This window comes from Camponotus floridanus, unplaced genomic scaffold (genome assembly GCF_003227725.1).
Source record: "Camponotus floridanus strain SB8 unplaced genomic scaffold, Cflo_v7.5 scaffold41, whole genome shotgun sequence".
Taxonomy (NCBI): Eukaryota; Metazoa; Arthropoda; class Insecta; order Hymenoptera; family Formicidae; genus Camponotus; species Camponotus floridanus.
In genome coordinates this window covers 1,657,304-1,678,877 of record NW_020229559.1, presented here as the reverse complement: position 1 = coordinate 1,678,877, position 21,574 = coordinate 1,657,304, and positions in this window count along the sequence as shown.

Sequence of the window (21,574 nt, the reverse complement as noted above, 5' to 3'; positions counted from 1 at the left end):
GCATGTAATGGGTTGTTTGCCCTCAAAATATTCCATCCTCTGATCTTTGATAATTTCCTGGATAGATTCGGCGGGATGGTGTTTACGACGCTCATTGGATATTCTACCAGATCAAGGAGATCTGTTACATATTATGCGTTAATAGACTTACTTAACGAATTTCAGTGCGGATATTTCGTAAAACGATATCTCATTTTAAAATTAAAATTGAAGTATTTATTTATAATGAGACGGCAGAATTGTTATTTAAATAATTATATATATTATTAAATATTTAAATAAATTATATATATTATAATTAAATATTAATTGAAATAATATTAATAAGAGATTATTAATTTAAGTGGATTATAAATTTAAGTGGATTGTAGAAATTATACGAGTCGTATTTTAGTTACCAATTGAACAATCATTTTAAAACTTATTAAATTGTTGAAAATTGATATTTTATCAAATTTTACTAAAGACGAATTAATTTTATAATATTCAAATTATTTTAAATTATAATATTACCATTTACGTGAATAAGCTTTTATTAAGCATATTTCTCATAGTTAGTTGGGAAAAAGCGGAAATGCGTGGTAAGCAAACGCGTAAGTAATTAAGTGGATCCAGGTGTTTCCGCGGAAAGAACGTAAAATTAATGGGAGTTGGTAACGATAGACACTCTCCGGGGTAGATCTCTTGGCTCGCCACGCGCTGGATCGTCGAATCACCCGAGAGGCATCTACGATCGGTAAACAAGCCAGGGTCGTTAAAGCAACGGTTATATTGATGATTGTAGGCTTGCGGGGGTGTTTTGGAGGGTTGTTTACGGCTACTTTCTCTTTACGGTCAATAAGATCCAACTGCCCCAAGAGACCATGCGATTTCTGTGCATTCAGTCTGTCTTTCCTATTTGCTGACGATGCAACCATTGATTATTGCTATTGTGTTTACTAAAGATAGAAATGAGTCTTTAACTTTATCTTATGGCGGCACATTTATCAAAAGTTTTTTCGATCTCATATCGATCGGAATAAATCTCGTGTTACGCAAAATTCTTAGCAACGTAGACGTAATTTTTTCATTGAAAAAATAGAGCAAATTTTAGAAAAACTGTTTTCTATATAAATATAATATAAGTATTAATTGTTTCTATTAATTGTTTCTATTAATTGTCTCTTTACTTTTGTAAAATTGTTAAATTTATAAAATTATTAATTGCAAAACTTACTACTTAAGTTACTAAGGCTTCGCAATAATATTTTTTTTACGTGAACTTTGGGATAAGAGTAGAATAAATATGACTCGCAATAATATCGTTGCAAATATCGTAATGTCGCTTGTAAAAAAATAAAAGGATGAACAGAGGCAAGTGGTAGACAGGATTGGGGGTGATACGAAGATAGAGCATTTGCATGTGGCGATCGGCCACGTGGAAGCTCCGCTCGCTCCATCGCGCTTTCCTTTTAGTTGGATCTGTCATGTGATTTCTTTCCGGATGCACGTCAAAATACTCTTAGTCATAAATTTGTATTTGTATATGTATTTTTTCTTTAATATTTCGTTTTTTTAAAGTTTTTATAAATATGTATACACATTTTTTTGCTGAGTAATGTGCTATAAATTGATTATAATTCTCAAAAAATTTTATTTTATTTTTTTCCATTTTTTGAGATAATTAATTAATACAAACGTTATTTAAGGCAGTTTAACAAATGTGGATTAAAAGTTGTTTGGGCAGCATCAAGGGTATTGCTGAAGAAGGGAAGAGGAAGAGAAGGAATGATGAAGAATAAAAGGAGATGCGTCGAATTAAGCATAGAAACGGGTTGGTTTTCGAGATTGGCAGCTGCAGAGCAAAACGGCGTCCTATATGCGATGAAATTGTGTTTGTATTTTAATGAGGGAGCTATGCTAATCCCTCTTGTGGCATGCAGTCGAGCTTTCCTCCCCAGCGACGAAGGAGAGATCGTTTTTCCATTTCGCGCAAACGGCTCACGGTACTGAACCGAGACTGAATCGCGATCCTTCTCCGTGCCGTTCGAAACTGACGAATAAATTCGCACTTCACTTGTGTATTTGCAAATTTTAAAGGGGACCGGCAGGCTTTACAACGCCCGATTGTTTTAATATCGTTTTGCGCGCAGGGGAAAGCCACGTGAAGAATTAAAGGATAAACAGTAAGCTATATATTTGTTGAAATACTTTAGTCGTATCCTTAAAATATGATACAATTAGATTATATATATATAATCTAATTACCAATAAGATTTCTATTTTTTTTAAATCCGAAACAAATATTTAAGAAAGAAATTGATATAGAAATTAGTTTTAAATGATGTTTTCTTCTTTTCAAATTACGAAGATTAAGGATTGTTACGAATGCTATCTATATTCTTATCGAAGCTTTTATTACGCGCGGTCTAACACCCCTTTCTGACCTACTGCCATAATTTTAGCAATCGATAGAGTCCATATGCGCGTCTGTGTACGTTCATTTTCACCCCTGGACAGTCGGTTCCCCCTTTCAAAGAGCCGTTAGTCTTTAAAGAGGGTTTATCGGGTTTTGAGTTCAAACTTGTGCATTTTACCTATTTTCTTTCGTTAAGATTTATCACACAATTGCAACTTTATTTTAAATTATTATATATATAAAATATCTAAAATGCAAAATATATAAAAAAAAAACTAATATAATTGGATATCTTCTCACATATATCAACAAATAATATTTTAAAATACTCTAGATAAACTGAATCTCGAAATATCGCGTTTTATCCTGCCACATTTTGTTTACAACAATAATATGTTTTCACACTGTAAAAAAATAAAACAAAATATGTGCGTTGAAAATATCATGCAAATTACGCGTGTCTCACATGCATATTAATATACTAAATAATTTAAAGATTATTTGTGTGCTTGATTTGGAAACTTGATGAAGTAATCACATTAAATTGTTTTTGTTATTCGTGATATATGAGTTTTCATTTTTCTTCATGCTTGGACATAGTTTTGTTTGGATGTGAAACGGAAAGTAACGAATGAAATGTAGAAGTCCATCGTAGACTATAGTCGAGTTAGCTGAGTAGCTATTACATGCGGACCAAGAGCTTTTTTCCGAGGGAGTGAGCTTGGAAAAGTACGAAACTTCCCGGTACACATGAAGTTAGGGCCGATAGGGGCCGATCTAATCGAGTCGATGTATTTACAGATCACTAGCTGGCCAATAGGAGGTTATTCCCTCATATCGCATTCAAATTGCTTCATCGATTTCCAGTATTATTAGCCTTAGAATAATGATGTTCTGCAATTTTATATAATTTCAGCCATTTTTTACCAACATTATTCATTGTATAAGAATTGGACATTTTTTTCGATTTTTCTTTATTGTTTTTTTTGAAAAAACTGAAGTCAATTATTCCTAAGCGCGAATGTCAGTCTTATTGTCAGTAAAATTTTTTTACTAGAGACAGAGAATGAGAAATGTATATATTTAAATATTTATTATACTTATTATACATTTACTATTTTTCTATTCTATTTTATTAAACTTTAATATTATCAAAAAATTATATAAGAAAGTAGTAAATAAAATAAACAAAAATTTTTAAAAAGAATAACGTAATTACAGCACGTAAATTTTAAGAGCGTACAAAATAGATCATGCAAATTTGTGCTATATTATGTATAGTCTTTACTAATGTAAACATGTTTCAAGTTTCTTATAATGCGATTAACAATAGAATAATAAATTATTGTTAGTATTACAAGTTAAATGTTTATTTTAGGAAATAATTATTTAAGAAACATTCTCAATTTTTAGTCTCAGATTTAACAATATAAGAATTGATTTTTTATATTAGTAGACAACGCTATTCATTCCCTTTTATTATATATACATTTCTCACTGTCATACAAATTGTCAAAATTTGTAATAATCGCAAATGACAGCTGCTCACAACATGAATTGAGTGCAATAAAAGAACCAATTGGTATCGCGGAAAAACGGCAACAATTCAAGCGTCACATGTCTTTTTTCATATAGGACATGACGTAGTTTAACAAATACACATTGTAATAAATAAAATGTATAAATTATTTGTAAATATTATTTGTAATTATTTGTAAATTAATATATACGGTTTCAATTTATTTATTATTATTATTTGTTTCTTCTCTCTTATTTTATATTTGATTTATTATTTATATTTGCTTTTATATATATATATATATATATATATATATATATAAAGACATCAATATATATATACATAATATATCCTTAATATTAAAACTGCACACAATCTTACTATATTTTCAATGTTTGTGAGAAAATCTACGACATATAAAAAACACACTTGAAACTTCTATTTAAATTTATATAATAATTTTTCTTAAACAAGTCCAAAAATAGACCCGTACCGCTCGATATAAAGTTTACGATATTTCCATGTATTTTCTCGATACGAAAACATTGCCAGTAGGTGGAACAAAAACTGCGAAGCCGCTAATCTTTCTCGCGACCATAGGGATAACATTTAATCGGCACCTAGTTGACATAGCGCGGGTCGTTTCCCCCCAGTCTTCCGCATATATCGCATTTTCGTCGGTGTACGGTGTGTACGACGAGAGTGCAGGCCTGCTTGAAATTTTCCGTGTTCTCCTCCCAGCAGCCACTTCCTCCTCCCCGAGCACCCCCGTTCGACGTTTCGCATTGGAATCGAAAACGGGCCAGGCGGCGCCCGGCAGTGGCAGACGGTTTAAACAATCGAAGAGAAAACGAGCCAGAGAAGAAAAAAAAAGGCGAGCTAGGGTGATCCCGCCTCTCTGGCCGTTTCGCTTCGTGAGTCCGTGATACATCGAGATATCGCCGAGTCGTTGTTGACCGAAGTTTCGATGATCCCGGCCGGAGAAAGATTCAACTCGTGCCCGGACGATTATGTGAGAGGAGGTGGACGGCGCCAACCCGAGCAGACACGAGGGTGAACCGTGGGTCGGCCTGGTTATCGATGTATTTTCAATACCGAGACAAAGCGATATAATCCGCGTTTAATTGGAAAACTTCACCTCGACCGGCCTCCCTCGCCGATACAAATCGCGGGAGTGAGATATCGCGGCTACCACCCCCCTCTCATTCCTCGCCGCCAAGGCCGCTGGGCCGCGAATTTGTTTTCGTTGGTTGCAGTGTTTGGTGATTCGAGCGGTTGCGTTGTTTACGTATAGAATAATGAAAAGCATTGATCCATTGATCCATTATTTTGTTTACCTCGATAAACGATACTTTGAATAAAACATTGTCATCGCGAATACGTTTGCCCAGTTAAAATTGGAAATTAGTAGCCTCACATTTACAAGTTAATATCTCGATGCTTCATTTACGTTCTTTATACCTTATTCATTTACTGTTTAGAACCTGACCGTCTAATTTTATTAAGTATTGTTTATATAATTTTTTATTTAATAACATATCTAAACAATAAAAACAAAATTTAATATATTTAAAAAATCTAATAATATATTTAAATATTTTTTATAGATTATTTAAATTTTTCTATCTTAAAACTTTTTCTATAACGTAATAAGTATTATTTTAGCGATACAAATCATTTAGTTCTAAATTTTTTATATTTTTGTTCGTTGTATATTTTATTTTTAATTTTCTTTTATATTGTACGCGTACTTATTTTTCTCGGGGAGATTCATTTATATTACTTGTAATTTTTTTTCTAGTCTGAATTGATTCATTATTACTTATCATTGTTATAAAAAAATAATTTTTCCAAAAAATTTATGTAAATAAAAATATATATACAACATGTAAAAAGAAAAGAGATGTAAAATTAACGTACATCAAGAAAATCAGTGGAAAGTACAATGAGTAACTCAAGTTAGTTATCTCGAGGGATATTTTACGAGATTCCTCGCCATACTCGCCACCTCGTGTATACTACATCCGTATTTTTTTTTTTTATCGCGGCGTTTGAAGGGCCTCTCACCTAGGATGGGGTTAAATTTGAAAAGTTTTTAAACATGCCTTGTCTCTTGCCTCATTGTTCCCTGAGGAGACTTACGGAACGAGCGAATTCCTGTTTGCCCGTCAGTCATGTCATTTCCATAACTTTCGGGAGATGATTAACTTGATGTGACGTTGGAAAATAACATCAGAGACATCTTATTCGTGACATAGAAGATGATATTATTGCACAAAATATCACCGATTCTAACTGTTTTCGATTACGTATTCCATTTTTCTGCAATATATGTTTTACTTTATATTAATATTTCTTCCCACACATATTTATTTTTAATTTTTAAATTATATATATATATATATATATATATATATATATATTATTGTATAATTTTTTCTTTCTGTGTTTGTATAACTTAATATATTTTGTAAAATGTATCAATGTTTTAAACTGCAAATATATAATTATTAATTATATCTTTTTTGTATTTTAAGAAATTTTATTTTTATATTTCTACAAGTTATATATTATAAGTATATAATATATAATATATATATAATTTATATTAAGTGTGTGTATATATGTTATACATATGTTTGTAAGAATAAATGAATTCCAAAATTTGTCTAATCTAGATTATTTTAGACGTAGTTTTTCGAATTATATTTCCTTGTTTTACGGGCAAAACTTGTTTAACTTATAACTCCTTCATTCTATAAAGTTTTGGTAACTCTTCTATGTCACAAAATATATATCTTATTAAAAGAAAGTCTAATATGTTTTACAAAGAAAACTTTTGAGTAGAATATCAAAATAAAGACGCCGCGGTAAGACTTTTTTATTGCTACTTAATTATGGTTTATATTTCTTAAATGAGAAAATGTAAGATCATGGCTTCTGAAATTTTTGTCATAAATTCTCTTTTGTTTCTTTAAATAAATGTTTAATGTTAATAGATTCAATACTAATAATTTATTTTATAAACAATTTATTTATATCAATAATTTAATACAATAATATTATTGTTTATATATATGTATGTGTATGTGTGATTACGAATACTAATGAATACTAATGAAGTTTATTTTTAAAATATCTGAAATTAAAAAGATATAAAGATTAGACAAAATAATTTTACAGAGCCTTACAATTCATACAAACATAATTGAATAAGAAAAGTTATCTACAAAACTAATTTAATTACCTCATTTCCTGGATACGATGAGATGCTGATAAGCTGCTGATAGAACATTAAGAACTTAAACGAGCTCTAGGCGCATTCTCTTAACCGATAGAAATACCATTTAGCTCGCTTTCCTTTTTTTCACTCCTCGCCGTTCCGTGTATTTCGGGACACGAGAACACCTAATTCCTCGAGAATCGTCTGTTATATATCTATATGTACGAGGGTATCGACGGCGATTGGAACGATGGGCGCGATGGATCCAGCCTGGGGATTTTTTATCTCGGCTAGATAATCGCAATTGGTTCGAGCGGCCGCAATGCCGGAAAACATTCTCGATATTTGCAGATTGCAATGAGACATGCGAGGGCCAGCGCTTTTTTTACCCTTTTTAGCCCGGTTTAGACGAGATACACCCTCGCTCGGTAATGGCCTGCCACCCGGTCGCTTCTTTCGCTCCCTTCCGCGAGGCTACCTCTCACCCGTTCCGAAACACTTCCAAGATTCCCTATCCACATCGCAAAGCACGTCGGTCGCTCAATTTACTTCGATTTCCTTTTTTCCCCCTTTCTTTTTCATCTACCTCTCTTTACCCCTTCGTGTTCAAATCGGAGAACGCAGGTGTCAATTTAGTTTTATACACTCCTCTAAAATTCAAAAGATGATTATTTATTTGTATCTTAGAGATGCCCAGCAATGAATAATAATAATCATCTTTGTATTAAACTATTTTCTTTAAACTATTTTTTTCTGTAAATTATTCAAGTAAGTTGTTGATTTTATTATGATTTTGTTGTAATATATTTACTCGTAAAATAAATATTCTTATATATTTTTTTCCAAGTCAGTTATGTAACATTAAATATGTATAAAAATTCATGTACAAATAAATTATATATTGATGCTACATTATTGTTTAATTTAATGTTATTAATTATATTAATCATAGAATTGTTTTTAACATTGTCTTTAAAAAAATTTTTATTTAAAAATTTTTTTGATTTTTTATTTAATTTTTTTAAATTAAAATATCGAATAATCTAAACGAAATTCTTACTTCAATCCAGTAGCAAAATTTTAGAAGCTCTACTTGAAACTCACCTTACGGCTTGTCTTGAAACAGAGATGATTCATGAAAACAAATTCCTCATTGCCGCGAATTTTTCTCCGACAAACAGTGCTACAACGAGCTAGCAATTAAGAACGTAAGAAGGGACCATCGTAAACCAAATGACGGAAACGTGTAATGGAACAAAAGTCGCTCCGAATCCTCTCGCCGCACCCTCGACGGATCCATCGTCATTATTATCGCCCGTGTCCAACGCTAAAGAAGAACAATTAAAATATGACAATCGTTAGATTTAATTATCGGGACAAAAGAGCAGCGCGAACGAACCCGGGCTCGATAAGAATGCTGCTGCGCGCAGCTGAAAACTTGAAAGACATTTAAAAGCGCGGCTAAAAGGGCTGGGCCGTCACGCCTGATTTCTCCACCAAAGTCCCATCCGACGAGTTATTATTAAGTACAGGACATAACAATCAAAGGAGGAATCTTCCGAATCATTTATAATAGGTGTTATGAGGTAATAATAATTATTATAGGGATGCGATCTTTCGTCGGGGGAAAGATAGTTTTTAAAATGCCGATTCATCTAATTATTAAAAAAAAACATAGAGAGTTTCAAGTAACTAGTAACGTATTTCATATGAAGATTTTCGAGCACATTTAATATTAATATTAATTGATATTTACTTCCACTTAAATTATAATTTATTTTGATTTATATATGATATATAATTATCTTAAAGAAAAAGGTAAATTACAATAATATGCCAATTGTTATATTAACAGAAAAGCTATACAACTTTTTAATTATCGTGGAGCCAATGAAATCGAACAGTGCAACTCGTGATGACTGTAGTTGAAATCTGTTTCTTTATGCATAAAGAACTTGAGTCGCCAAAGGTTTTGCAGACCATGCATGCAATTGGCAACTATCTGCAATTGCCTGGTCAACCCTATCTTTTACCCTCCCCTATTGTCTGAGGAGTTTCTTCGATCGCTTTTTACACGGACGATAATTGCAATTCAGCATTGCATTTGTACAGATGGCCCAGGCAACTTAACCAGCTCTTGCCAATTTATATTACTTTAATATGATATAAATATTACCAATTACTATTTTATTTTGATTCGAATGTTAAATATATTTTCTAGTTAATTTTTCATATATAATATTTACTAAAAAATTAGGAGATTTATAATTAATTTATGTTTTTCATAGAGGAAGTTATGTTTATATTATTAATTTAGTAGTATAAATTTACTTTTATTTTTATGAATAAATTTACTAGTAAAGTAATTTACATATTTAGAAGTTCTATTTTTTTATATAAATAATAAACAGAAAATTTACTTTAATAAAATTTTTGCAAACGTAAATGTTATTGTTATAAAGATTTTTAAATTAAAAATGTATAGATATCAAATTTATATTAATTTATTAGCAAGCTGAGAATCGCAAAATTTTATTTTTATAATGTAATATCTCTTTTAACAAGTATAATAAAAATTAAGAAAATTTATCTTTGACATATATTAAACTGAGGTCACCTGTCTGGAGTTAAGTCTGCGCGAGAAAGTCGAGAAACATGACTTTCCATGAGAGATTTTCACGATCTCGATTATATCCCAGGAGAAGTATAATTAACTGCCACGAGTAGGGGCGGCGACCCACGGTTGTCTAAATAATTTACGCTGTGTTCTGACTTCCAGTTTTGCGTGTCTCGTATAATATGTCACTATTATAATTTTCCATCCTATCTATTTGTAAAATAATGAGATACTATGTTTTCTTCACTTTCAACATTTTTGATCATCTACGATTTTCAAATCTAAATTTTAAATAACTATTCAACAATCGCACACAATTTTTTTATTTTATAGTGTAGTATTGAAAACGATCGATCTTCGAAAAATGAGCTTATTTGAAATAAAATAAAAGAATTCAAAAGACACGTTTTTCATAATTATTTTATGCGGATTTTATTGAACGGACAGCGAGATGAAAGAAATTTCGTTCATACTTATTAGCATGAATTTAATAAGTGCGTCTTGGTTATCTGTGTGGGTGTGCACCGACACATTGTATAAATACTATTATTGTTCATAAATATTCATCCACATTTAATATCGGCGGCATTGTGGCGCGTAAGTTTCGCGAGAAAGGCACCAGAGTTTAGTCAAAGTTTTAAGAAAATCCTCTCTGCTGTCTCTGTCTTTCTTTCTTCCGCTTATTTTAACGTAATAATCTGCATTTTTCATTTATATATTATTGAGTATATTATTATTATCAAAGAATAGAGAAAGTAAATTGATATTTATTGATACATTATATATGTTTATGTTAAATTCAAAAAATTTGAATAATATTTTAAGGATAAAAATTGAATGTTTTAATTACTATTTGTGATGTTATTTTTATGGTTTTTAAGAATTGTAATTTATATTTAATCATGTTTTTTTTTTATTTACATGGAACAATTCATTTTTTAAATCCGCGCATTTCGTTGATGAAATTCATAAAAATCGCGTACGCATTAAATCCTTCTCGTTCTCTCCGAATTACCGGACGACAAGAACTCCTTCAAACAAAGAAAGTAGAACTTCCTTCCGTTTTTTTCCTCCGCTTGGCGTACCGTTTTTCAGCACCGGCAGTTGAAATATTTGCTCGTGGTTTCTCCCAATTATAATTAACCTTAATAATATTCATTTCGCACACCGAAACGAAGTTGTTCGTCTGCCAGAAAGCTGAGAGATTATATTAATTAATCTATTAAGATGTACATTCTTAGCGGCCGCCAAACCGACCCGACTTGCCGTCCTATCCTTCCTTTCTTACGCTTCTTTAATTCTGTTGTTGAAACTCTTTGCTACTTTATCAAGAGTTATGAAAACTGACAGCTGACGTTCCATATTGTATATATGTATACCCAACTTTTCGATGAATTTTAAATAGCATTCTGAAAAAAATTGCTTATGATGAATATATTAATAGTCATTAGAATTATGTGTATATATTTTAATAATTTTAGATACTAAAATAATCTGAATTAATTTGATAAGGTTTAAGTAATCTTTCATAATTAATTGAAAAAATAATAATAATAACACATTCCCACAAGTATAAAACATTTCACGTGTGTCAACTTAAGAATCAATTACTTATATAAATATTATGTGCTTCAAAATAATATTGAAATATTCTCACGTCTAATATTATCAATTTAATATATATAATTAATATATATAATTAATTCTCTTCAGAGATGTTACGTTCCATTACTAAAATGGTAAAGGAGGATATATGAAAATACCATCGTGGACAGCGCGAGCGACCTTCTCATCGAGATGTTTCGAACAGCGATGGACAGACACGCGGAAAATATTTAATTAAAGTAAAAACCAAAAAAATCCGCGGCTACCGCCTCGGCCGCACATTGTCGAACGTCGGATGATCGCGGTGGCCTTTTACCTCTTCGTGGTATGTGTCACATGCCCACTTTATTGGTAAACTCTCAGTCAGTTATTTAATTAACACGTCTGATCGATAGGCGTCCGGTAAAATCATATACAGTGGATGCCGGACGGTAATATGTGCGGCTTTCAACGAATTGAAATTTTTATCTTTTTTTCATAAATCCAACGCAAAATCCAACTTTGTAAATATACATTCTCTGTATGCTTGCTATAATAATTCTTGTACCATCGTAATTCTTTATTGTTATAAAAATGTTGCGAAAATATGATTTTAAAGTTAAAAATTATTTTGTGTAATTGGAAATCGTAGATTTCTATATTAATATTGAAAACAGATGATGAAAATGAAAATGGACGTGAAACTGGAAACTGACAATCAATCATTAATTACTGATACATTTCTTACTCAGGAAATAGACGCTATAATCGTCTTTGGAACGATGTCATATTTATACAATAGTCCGCGCTTTCCTAATAATCGATAAAGACATTTTATGATTAATTTTCTATTAATATATATGAATCTTCGAAATGAATATTCGAAATATAATTATGATAACAGTTTGATGAATAATTTTCATGAATTATACTAATATTTTAATCATAACCAAATAGTTTAATTAATAGGTTTGCAATAAATTTAAAAAATTTATAAAAATTTATAAAATTTATAAAATTTATAAATTTACAGAACTCAATAGATTTTATGTAAATTGTGCTGCAGATATAGATGTTTATCACAGAATAGATATTTGTAGAAAAAATAGGTGCACATACACATAATATGATAAAGTACGGAAAGTGAAGTTTACGAGATTGTCGATAAGCATGCATTAGCGTCGTTTTTATGTTTCGTCGAAAAATATACGCCGTCAAAATAAACCGATAAACGCAAGATTCGTGAAAAACGGATGACGAATCCAAGCGCGTAATGCTACGTTCGAACGAAATGCAAATTTGCGTCGTCTCCGCACTTTTATTTCGCCGTTATAAAAGTTGAAGCGAAGTCTCGTTTTCTTTTTTTTTTTACGGCCAGCCACAATATTTCCGAGGACTTTAGCGTACTCGATTGCAAAGTGGCGAAGCGAGGGTCGAGCGTTGTAAAGCGATTTACGGTGAAAACAGCCAATAAACGACCGCGATCGTAATGAAATACTATGAATAATCGACTGGTTACACCATCGTATAAAATTAAGCATCTATTCAATCTTTCAATGAAAACTTTTTATTTCGTTATATTTTCAAATCATTTCTAGTGTAGATATAACAATATTTTTTTACAAAACAAATGCTCTTGTGTTCTTGTGCAATCCATCAATTAATTAATTAATTAAAATAATTACAAGAGATTATTTTATTTTATGTTCCTATTTATGTGTAATAACCGTAATATATAAAAACCTATCTATTCTCCTTGATCAAATTATTATGAGACAGAATACAACAGAATAATTCTTTTGTCTGTATCCTGCGTAGACATGGTATAAAAGATGGTTACGTTAATACGATGTGGAATGTACTCATATGAAAAAACTCTCATAAAGCTACAGTTTCTGGCCTTTGTAATTTCACCAATTGATACATATGCGATCTAAAAAGTTAAACCTAATTGGTAGAAACATACGCGAGTATTTGAGATAAATATGCGTTTTCGACGAGGGAGTGAACATTGCGTGGACACAAAATATTTATATATCTGGGAATATAGTTATAATCTATTACGCATATTGTTTGCGTACTCGCAAATTTATGGCAATAATTTTATTAATCGATCTGAAGATTGCTTTTCAACATTTTTCTATTCTGGAAAACTATTTGCGCGACTATTTGCCCGCGAAATCCATGATGGACGATGGTTAAAAGCGACCTAAATACACGAGAATATGTTTAAGAGAAGCGTACGTCGGAGCTGTATTCTTCCATTAACACAGAGGAGAGGAAGAGGTGGAAAAGCCGGGGGTGTGTAGAGCTCTTGCGGGATACGGAGGAGAGAGGGACAGAGTGGCTTGTTTACGTAACGCTTTATCGTTAGAGGGTCCGTCGGATTTTCTTGTTGATCCTCCACGGTCTCTCTAATAGCGATTTTGGTTTATTTTGGTTAACAAATTTGGTTAACAAAGTGCGCCTTGCCGCGCGTCTGTTCGTTCGTTATCGCTCGTTTTTATTTCGACTTTTTCTTTCCTGCCAACATATTTGAAAAATTTACGTACGAAGGTGACTGCAATGCTAAATGCATCTGTGTATGTATATATGTATATTATTCATAAAAATAACTTTAAAAATACATTTATATGTATATGTGTGTATATTTATCATTCTTTTCTCTCAATTTAACTTCTGTAATAAAATAAAACCATGAAAGATTGTTTCTTGATTTCAATATAATTTTATTAAATCTTATATACATAATAAAGTGTGTAAAATAATTTAGGATAATATAGAAATATAATTGCATTTAAAGGCAATGAAAAAGATATTTATTTATTTAAAGTATAGAAAACTAATAACACACATGCATGAATCATGCAATTTGCCTTTTATAATCTTTAAGTACTTGTAGAATAGAATAAACAGAATATACAGGTTAGCAATAATAAATTATCGCATCTAAATGCTTCATTTATGATATTTATCTCATCGACGAAAAATTAATTTTATAAGCATTCTGTTAATATAAATGACAACTTACAATTGCTCAAGATTGCGGTATACCTGAATCAAGACGCATTATTCAATATAATTTAGTGTAGCGTAAAATGTAGAAGATACAACTCTCGCTTCGCGCGTGTGTCCCTTTCGCCTTAGAAATGGAATCGCGTCTGTTTGTCTGTTTGCAATAGCAATTAGCACCAGCTCCCCGTAGATTGGATCATCCCCGCCGTCGTTCATCTTGACATCACGCTCCATCGTCGTCGACGCTGCCGCAAGATGGCAAATTACAATTACCTAAAATACACAAGCAGCGAGCGTCGGGAGAAAACGATGATCAAAGGTTACAGACGCGCTCAACGCATCCGTGATATTAATGACAAAAGGTGCCATTTCGATCTCGCTTGTTTTAAACGCGCATTGCTTCTCTCTTGAAAAAATATTCCAATTGCCCAGAGGACCGGCGATAAAAAAGAAATGTTATCTATCAATTTTAAGCAGCTCTGTAGTTGAAAACGGTCGAGTGGTTGAGGGACGTTACCAATAAATTGATGAGACACCGGCAGCCTCGTAATAAGATGACTACGTTATAACGATCCGGCACTCGCCACGTTATTAATTGGCCCTTCACGCGGAGAGACCCTCCGTTGTTCTGCTTCGATATATATTCCGCGATATCAAGCGGTCTCGATAAGTGGCCAATTGATGATCGATGCTACATTCAAAATCTATATAATCTTCACATTTAATGCTTCGCGTTGTATATCTCGATTCTATCATATCATTGAAGTAAATTTTGAGAGAAACAACCTATTTTATTCGAAAATAGGATCATTTTGGTAATAAATCAGAACCGAATTTTTTATTTTTTTCCCCGTTAAAAATAACGCATTTGATCAATCACGATATAAAACGAGAGATTAAAACTATAGATGCGCAAGATCAATTGCGACAGAAGGCAATAAGTCTTGGCAACTTAGGCTAAAGAATTTTTTTCCCACCGAAGGAGCCGCGAAGACTGGGTAACGAGTCGAGTTTTTCATCGTTACTCTCCGACGAAAAAAAGCTTTGGGTAGGAAATAAATACAAATTGCAGGATTACCGGGACTTTTCACGCTGATATGGGGCCCCATGCTCTTCATGCGACAACGTTCTCTATTTTCCGGATACTTCGTATAAGTTACGACGGGCCGCTTCATGAAACCAAATGTACCGTGAAATTTTCTGCTACCACGAAACAACCACGAATGCTGGATGACGTTACCGTGCGTTTCTCGCGATATCTTATTTATGTATAAGAATGATATGTATAAGATGTATAAGAATCATGAATGAATGTAAAAATTGTGCAGTTTATATGAATAATATATAATTCTGTAATATTATAATTCTGTCTAATATATAATTCTCTAATATTATAATTCTGTAGATAAAAAAAGTATTGATGCCGAAACGTAAAATATGAAAGAAGTAAAGGAAAATAAACGGCGATATAAAATATGATGACAATATTTTATAAAAGGATACAAATATTGTAATGTTGCTGCCTTATCATTTTTCATGTTAACACAACATACAAATCCTGTAATATATTTTGTTCACTTTTAGCTTTGATTTTCATAAATTATTTAGATTATTAAATTTTTGAATCAATTTTAAGAAAATATTATCTGTTTCTTTATCAAATCAATTGAAAAACACAAGTTAGGTAAATATCAAGTGGGTTAAGGTAAATATCAGTTTGGTAAGTAATAAGTTAACTGGTCTTTTTTTATTATTATTTGTTGGAGAAAAGTGATTAAATAACTTGCTATTTGATTTGTCTTTCTATTGGTTTCAGATAAATCTAACATTGTTAAGCTCTCGAATCAATATTTATTTCGCTTTTCTGTAATTAAATAAAGAGCAAAATAAATAGAAGGAAAAATTTTTACAAACTTACATAAATGGATTTTACATGACTTTTATAATTTAAAAGATAAAATATAAATAATTTGTTTTAAAATATAAATAATTTATACATATATACATATATATATATATATATATATATATATATATATATATTTAAAATATTAAAAATACATAATTGCACTTAAAACAGTTGTATAACTTCCTGTAAAAAGTGTTAAGAAATGTTAACGATAATCTCGACAAGGCGGATGAAAATCCGTGAAAATGTTTTCGAGATAAGCAAGCAATGCGAGAGGGTAGTTCGAGTCATACGAGTTCGAACGAAGAAAGGGTGTGTCGGACGGCCGTGTCCTGTCATGTTCGATAGCGATATACCTTGGGCTTTGGCTCCCTTAGAATTTCGTGGTACCCGTTCTCTAATTGCATAATAGGATGCCCGCATGTAGGGGAAAAGGTAGGTGGATAATATAGACGTTTCTGGACCGAGCATGAGGGTAGCAATCGAAATAGACATCAGTCTTTCTAACGATGTATACGATCATTATGTCCTATATTTCAAGTTTTTGCAGCATTTTATCTTTTTATCTTCACATATTGGATAAAGTTGATTCGTCAGATAATCAACACATCTAACGCGATAATAGGAAATAATAATATAATTTTTTTCCACAAAATGCAGACGTTTTAAAAAAAAATGTTTCTTTCTATAGTAATATTGGATAAAAAAAAGAAAAGATGAAAATCTGAAACAATCTTTGTATTTCTGCTCGTAATCTTCCTCCTGTCCGAATTTTTTTTATCTATGAGTAATTTGAGAATATTTTATCTAATCCAATAAAAACTCGAAAGTAGGTCGACTTCTGTTTCGCTTCTAACTATCATACACGTGCATGATTCGGGCTGAATAATGAATTATTAGCTCCCTGCTTAAGTCAATTATTGAGATTTTACAATTTCGATAAAGCTGTTCATGACGATTATTAACTGTAATATGTGTGGCGATATGTCTGTGTTTGGCATGAACCAAGATGATTGCCAGAAATTACGGGGACGTATCGAATATTTAATTTATGTACATTAGAATTTTATAAATCTCGAGATAGATGTATCTCCTGTACAGAAGCTTTCTAGAGAACGCTATGAACATGCATTTTTTAAAACGGAATTAATCGTATTACGTTCTATTATTTTCATCTGTTATTTCAATGACTATATCGATTGATGACCAAATTATTCAGAAATGAAACGCTTATATGACTTCAACGAATAGCAGTGCAATATAATTTAATTATCTATATGATTTAATATTATCTTATTCTTACAATTTAAATGTTTCAATTTAAAACTTATATGCAATATTATAACATAATGTAAATTACAAAATTATAAACAAATTATATTATTACTTTTTCCGTTGTTAACTTCATAAAAAAGAAATTACTGAATATTATAAATATTTTACAAAAAAATATTTTATTTAGAGGCTTACATTTTGTAGACTTTTTCAATGAATTAAATATATAACAACATTTTTATTATTACTTAATTTAATAAAAAAACTTGAAGCTGTTTTTGTACTTTTTGAAGCAACGGTTTCTGATTCAGTAAATAAGAAAGATATTATCAATAATATTGAAATTTCAATAATCCGAGAGCAGGTTCCGTATACTAATCTGACGATATTAGCATAGATTCCTAGTCGGTAGATAATTCCGAATCTTGAGGGGTCGAAAGCAGAGACGCCTGATAACCGCCCCTTGTAAGTTAGCGTATCTACCGGCGAAGAAGGGTAAGGCAAGGGGTGCTTTCGGGGCAGCACGCGTCCCTTCTATTAAATTAACGTAAGGCAAAGGGGTGGGAACCCCACCCCCGTCCTAGACACTGGGTCAACTGGTTCTACCTCGGCGAATCTCGACTATTCATATGTTGGCTTGGTGCATTGATTTTCTCGATAACAGAGTGGAATGTCGCAATAAATATTAAATCAATTCTTAGATTAGAAAGACTTACAATTAGTACAAAACTAGACTAAACTAAACTATTAGTACAGAATTACTATTCTATTAATCTACTGGATATTATTGTATTCAATAGATTAATAAATATCGTGCATGCTCGCAAGAACTTCTGAGAAGCGACCCGCACATCCGATATCGCAATTGTAGGAACTGATTAAACAAGATTCACAAACCGCCCTCATAGGCGACGAATATCCTTCGGAATCTCAACATGGACCATAGCTGAAGTTGTCACTTCAAAGATGCTACAGACAAATGAGAATTATAATAACACAAACTGAAGATTCTATTTAAAAGAGATATATATATATATATCTTTTAAATAGAATCTTCTTTAAATAGAAGTCAAATATTGAAAAAAGTATATCAAGTCATTTTAGAAATTTGTCGCATCAGCGAAATATTTTTTACTGTATTCAGCATGTCAAAAGAATTTAAAAGAAAGCGGATAATTATATTCGCGCGCTGACCGCCGTTAAGACGCTAAGATCTGCGTTGTCCGCAAGAAGGTCCGCGAAAGGAAGTAAGGACAGCAGTAAACGTAATTTGAATTTCATGGCAGTTTAACGATCTTAATTAGAAAGCCCTTGCTCATCCTAGCTCGAGACCGTCCAGACCTGGAACCAGCAACCCCGAATCTCGAACCTACCTCTCGACTTAACCGGGCTTACTCAAGGAGAGACGCGTTAAGCCAGGAGGGATCTTAGCTCGCTGTTTATTCTCGTATTAACACCGTGCCTAAACTATCCGAAGACAAATCGTGTACACTATGCGCGAAGAAGGCACTCGACTGAGCTTGACCCCTAGGATAAGCTCCAAAGGATTCAGCTTGATTGATTTATCGTGTTAACATAAATCAAATGATTAGCACATTGTCGTTATTCTTTTTTCGGATCCTTTGCCATTTATTTACGATTAGGTTTTATTTGATATAAATGATGCACGTAGAATTGGGTTTTATTTAATATAAATGATAAATATACTGATTATACAAAAAACTAAGTGAACAACAATAATTTTATATAAAAGTGCATTATACATTTATACAAACATTAATATTTTACAATAATTGGGATATTGATGATATTGTAATGTTATTGATGTTATATTCAAAATGTCGAACACTTGCAAGTAAATAAGCAATTTTAACTTCTCTTTTAAGGCAGGGTAACTGTTGTATAACAAATAAAAATTACAAACAATTTGCATATGTTTTATAAAATTAATATCTTATTTTAGTAAAAATTATGTCACATTGCAAATATAATTTAGACAAAATTTTCCCTTTATACGCGATATTCCAGTATAATCGATTCAAATATTTCACGCCTTTGCGTACGAGACTGCCAGGAATTTCGGGAAGAAAGATCTAAGCGGTTATGCAGCAAAATAGGTTTAAGTTTCCTATTATGACGAAAACCTACCTAGTCATCCCGATATACATTTTTCTTAAAGACAAAAAACCGATGACAAAGTAAATTCACAATTTCTTAGCATTTAACAATTCAGTTCACTCATACGTTACGATTTAACTGAGTAATTTTATTACATATGTTTATATTATGAGTCAGATCTTTGCTGTTATTTTTAAAATAATAAATTTTATATCTATTGATTTATAATGAATTATTTCTAGATAAATTAATTTATTAATTTATTTTTATAAATTAATTTTTCTAGAAAAAATATATATACTTTGTTAATTAATTTCTCATATATTTATTTGTAAAGCAATATATATATATATATATATATATATATATATATATTTGCATAATTTAATAGCAACGTTAGCGATCATGCATCTTATGATATGGCATTGGCGAAATATATCGTTTTAATATAGCGGCGTGTTTGCATCATGAGCAAATCCTTCGTAATATCCAGTGGCCGACCGTGCATAGGGAGGAGGTGAATTTCGCGCGAGAGTGGACGAAGTACTTTCGGGGTGGACGCCGGCCAAGCCAAGGCGAGCGCGGGGTGACCGCCGGCCCTAAAAGAAACATAAATAAGACAAATAGGGGCGATCGACAATAGAAAATATCGAATGTACAGAATGCTCCATAAATCGGAGGGGGCAAGGTTGAGCGAGGGTGGCGCGGTGGCGCGACGGGGGCGAGGAGGGAGGAGGACTGGTCACCGTTTGCTATAAGGCGGCCGATCTTTTTATGTTCCAACGCGCTCCCTTTCGCTCCCTCAGAAATATATCTATAGCCAATATCCGCAACCATTTCCCGTGCACGTTTCCACTGCGGATTCGATATACTCGCCTACGTCGAGTGTTAGTCGCTAAGTGTGCGCGGGTCTGTACGATTGTGTTCGTGTCCTTTTGCGCGAATACGTGAGGAAAAATACGTGGGGAGAAACGACGAAGGGATCGCCGATGGAGGAAGCGTTTAACTGTATTAATTGCGCGATTGTAATATTCTAAATGGCCGATATCTGCGTGCATGCTTTACAATGTTCTTTTCTTTTAATGGGAATAAAAAATATCTCATGTAAGCATACAAAATGGTACGTAGTGTGAGAATACGTATAAAAATTCGAATCTCGAGAGTTAGTAATGAAGAAATAATAACAATGAGTAACAAAAGAATTTTTTTATTTCAATTTTTTTTCCGTCTACATTAACATGTAATTGTATAAAAATAAAAGAAAATAAAATTTGAAATTTGTCGCATTGCGCATTCGATTTTCCTTCAAAATCTGACCTCAAATAGAAGAGCAGTTATTGGTTGAAGCGAAAAGAGCGCGATTTTATGTTGCGCTCGTTACTTTACGAGAGTGGTTGTAAGACGTAAGGATGGTACATACATCCGAAATGAAACGCGTGTTACGCGAACAGAAAGGAGGAGAGGGTTTGCAAACATAAGCCAACATTTGCGCAGCAGCGTCGCGCGTGTGCAAGACCGCCATCGAGGAAAACCGAAAGGGGTTCGTACCGAAAGAGGAGCGCGGGAGGGTGGTCTGAATTCCCAGGTTTACGTTTACAACCTTAACTACAAATTCGACAGAGTTACCGAGGCATAAGAGGGCGGATTGTGTCTCGCAAGGGTGGTTAGAACTGCGTGTAAGAGTCGCCCATCCTCCTCCTTTCCTCCTGCGCTATTCTCCTCCAGTTGTTAAGAAGTCCCTCTGGGCTAATTTGGACCCCCGCGTCCCTCTCGCGCTTTATCGTCTTGCTTCTTCATGTCTCGTCTTGATCACCTCAACTACCTACAAACGTTCCGCGTCATCTAAACTCACGGACGCGTCAAATTGGGATTGTTTCGTCAGAAGATAGGAATCAGGCTTTCTTATATTGTGATCA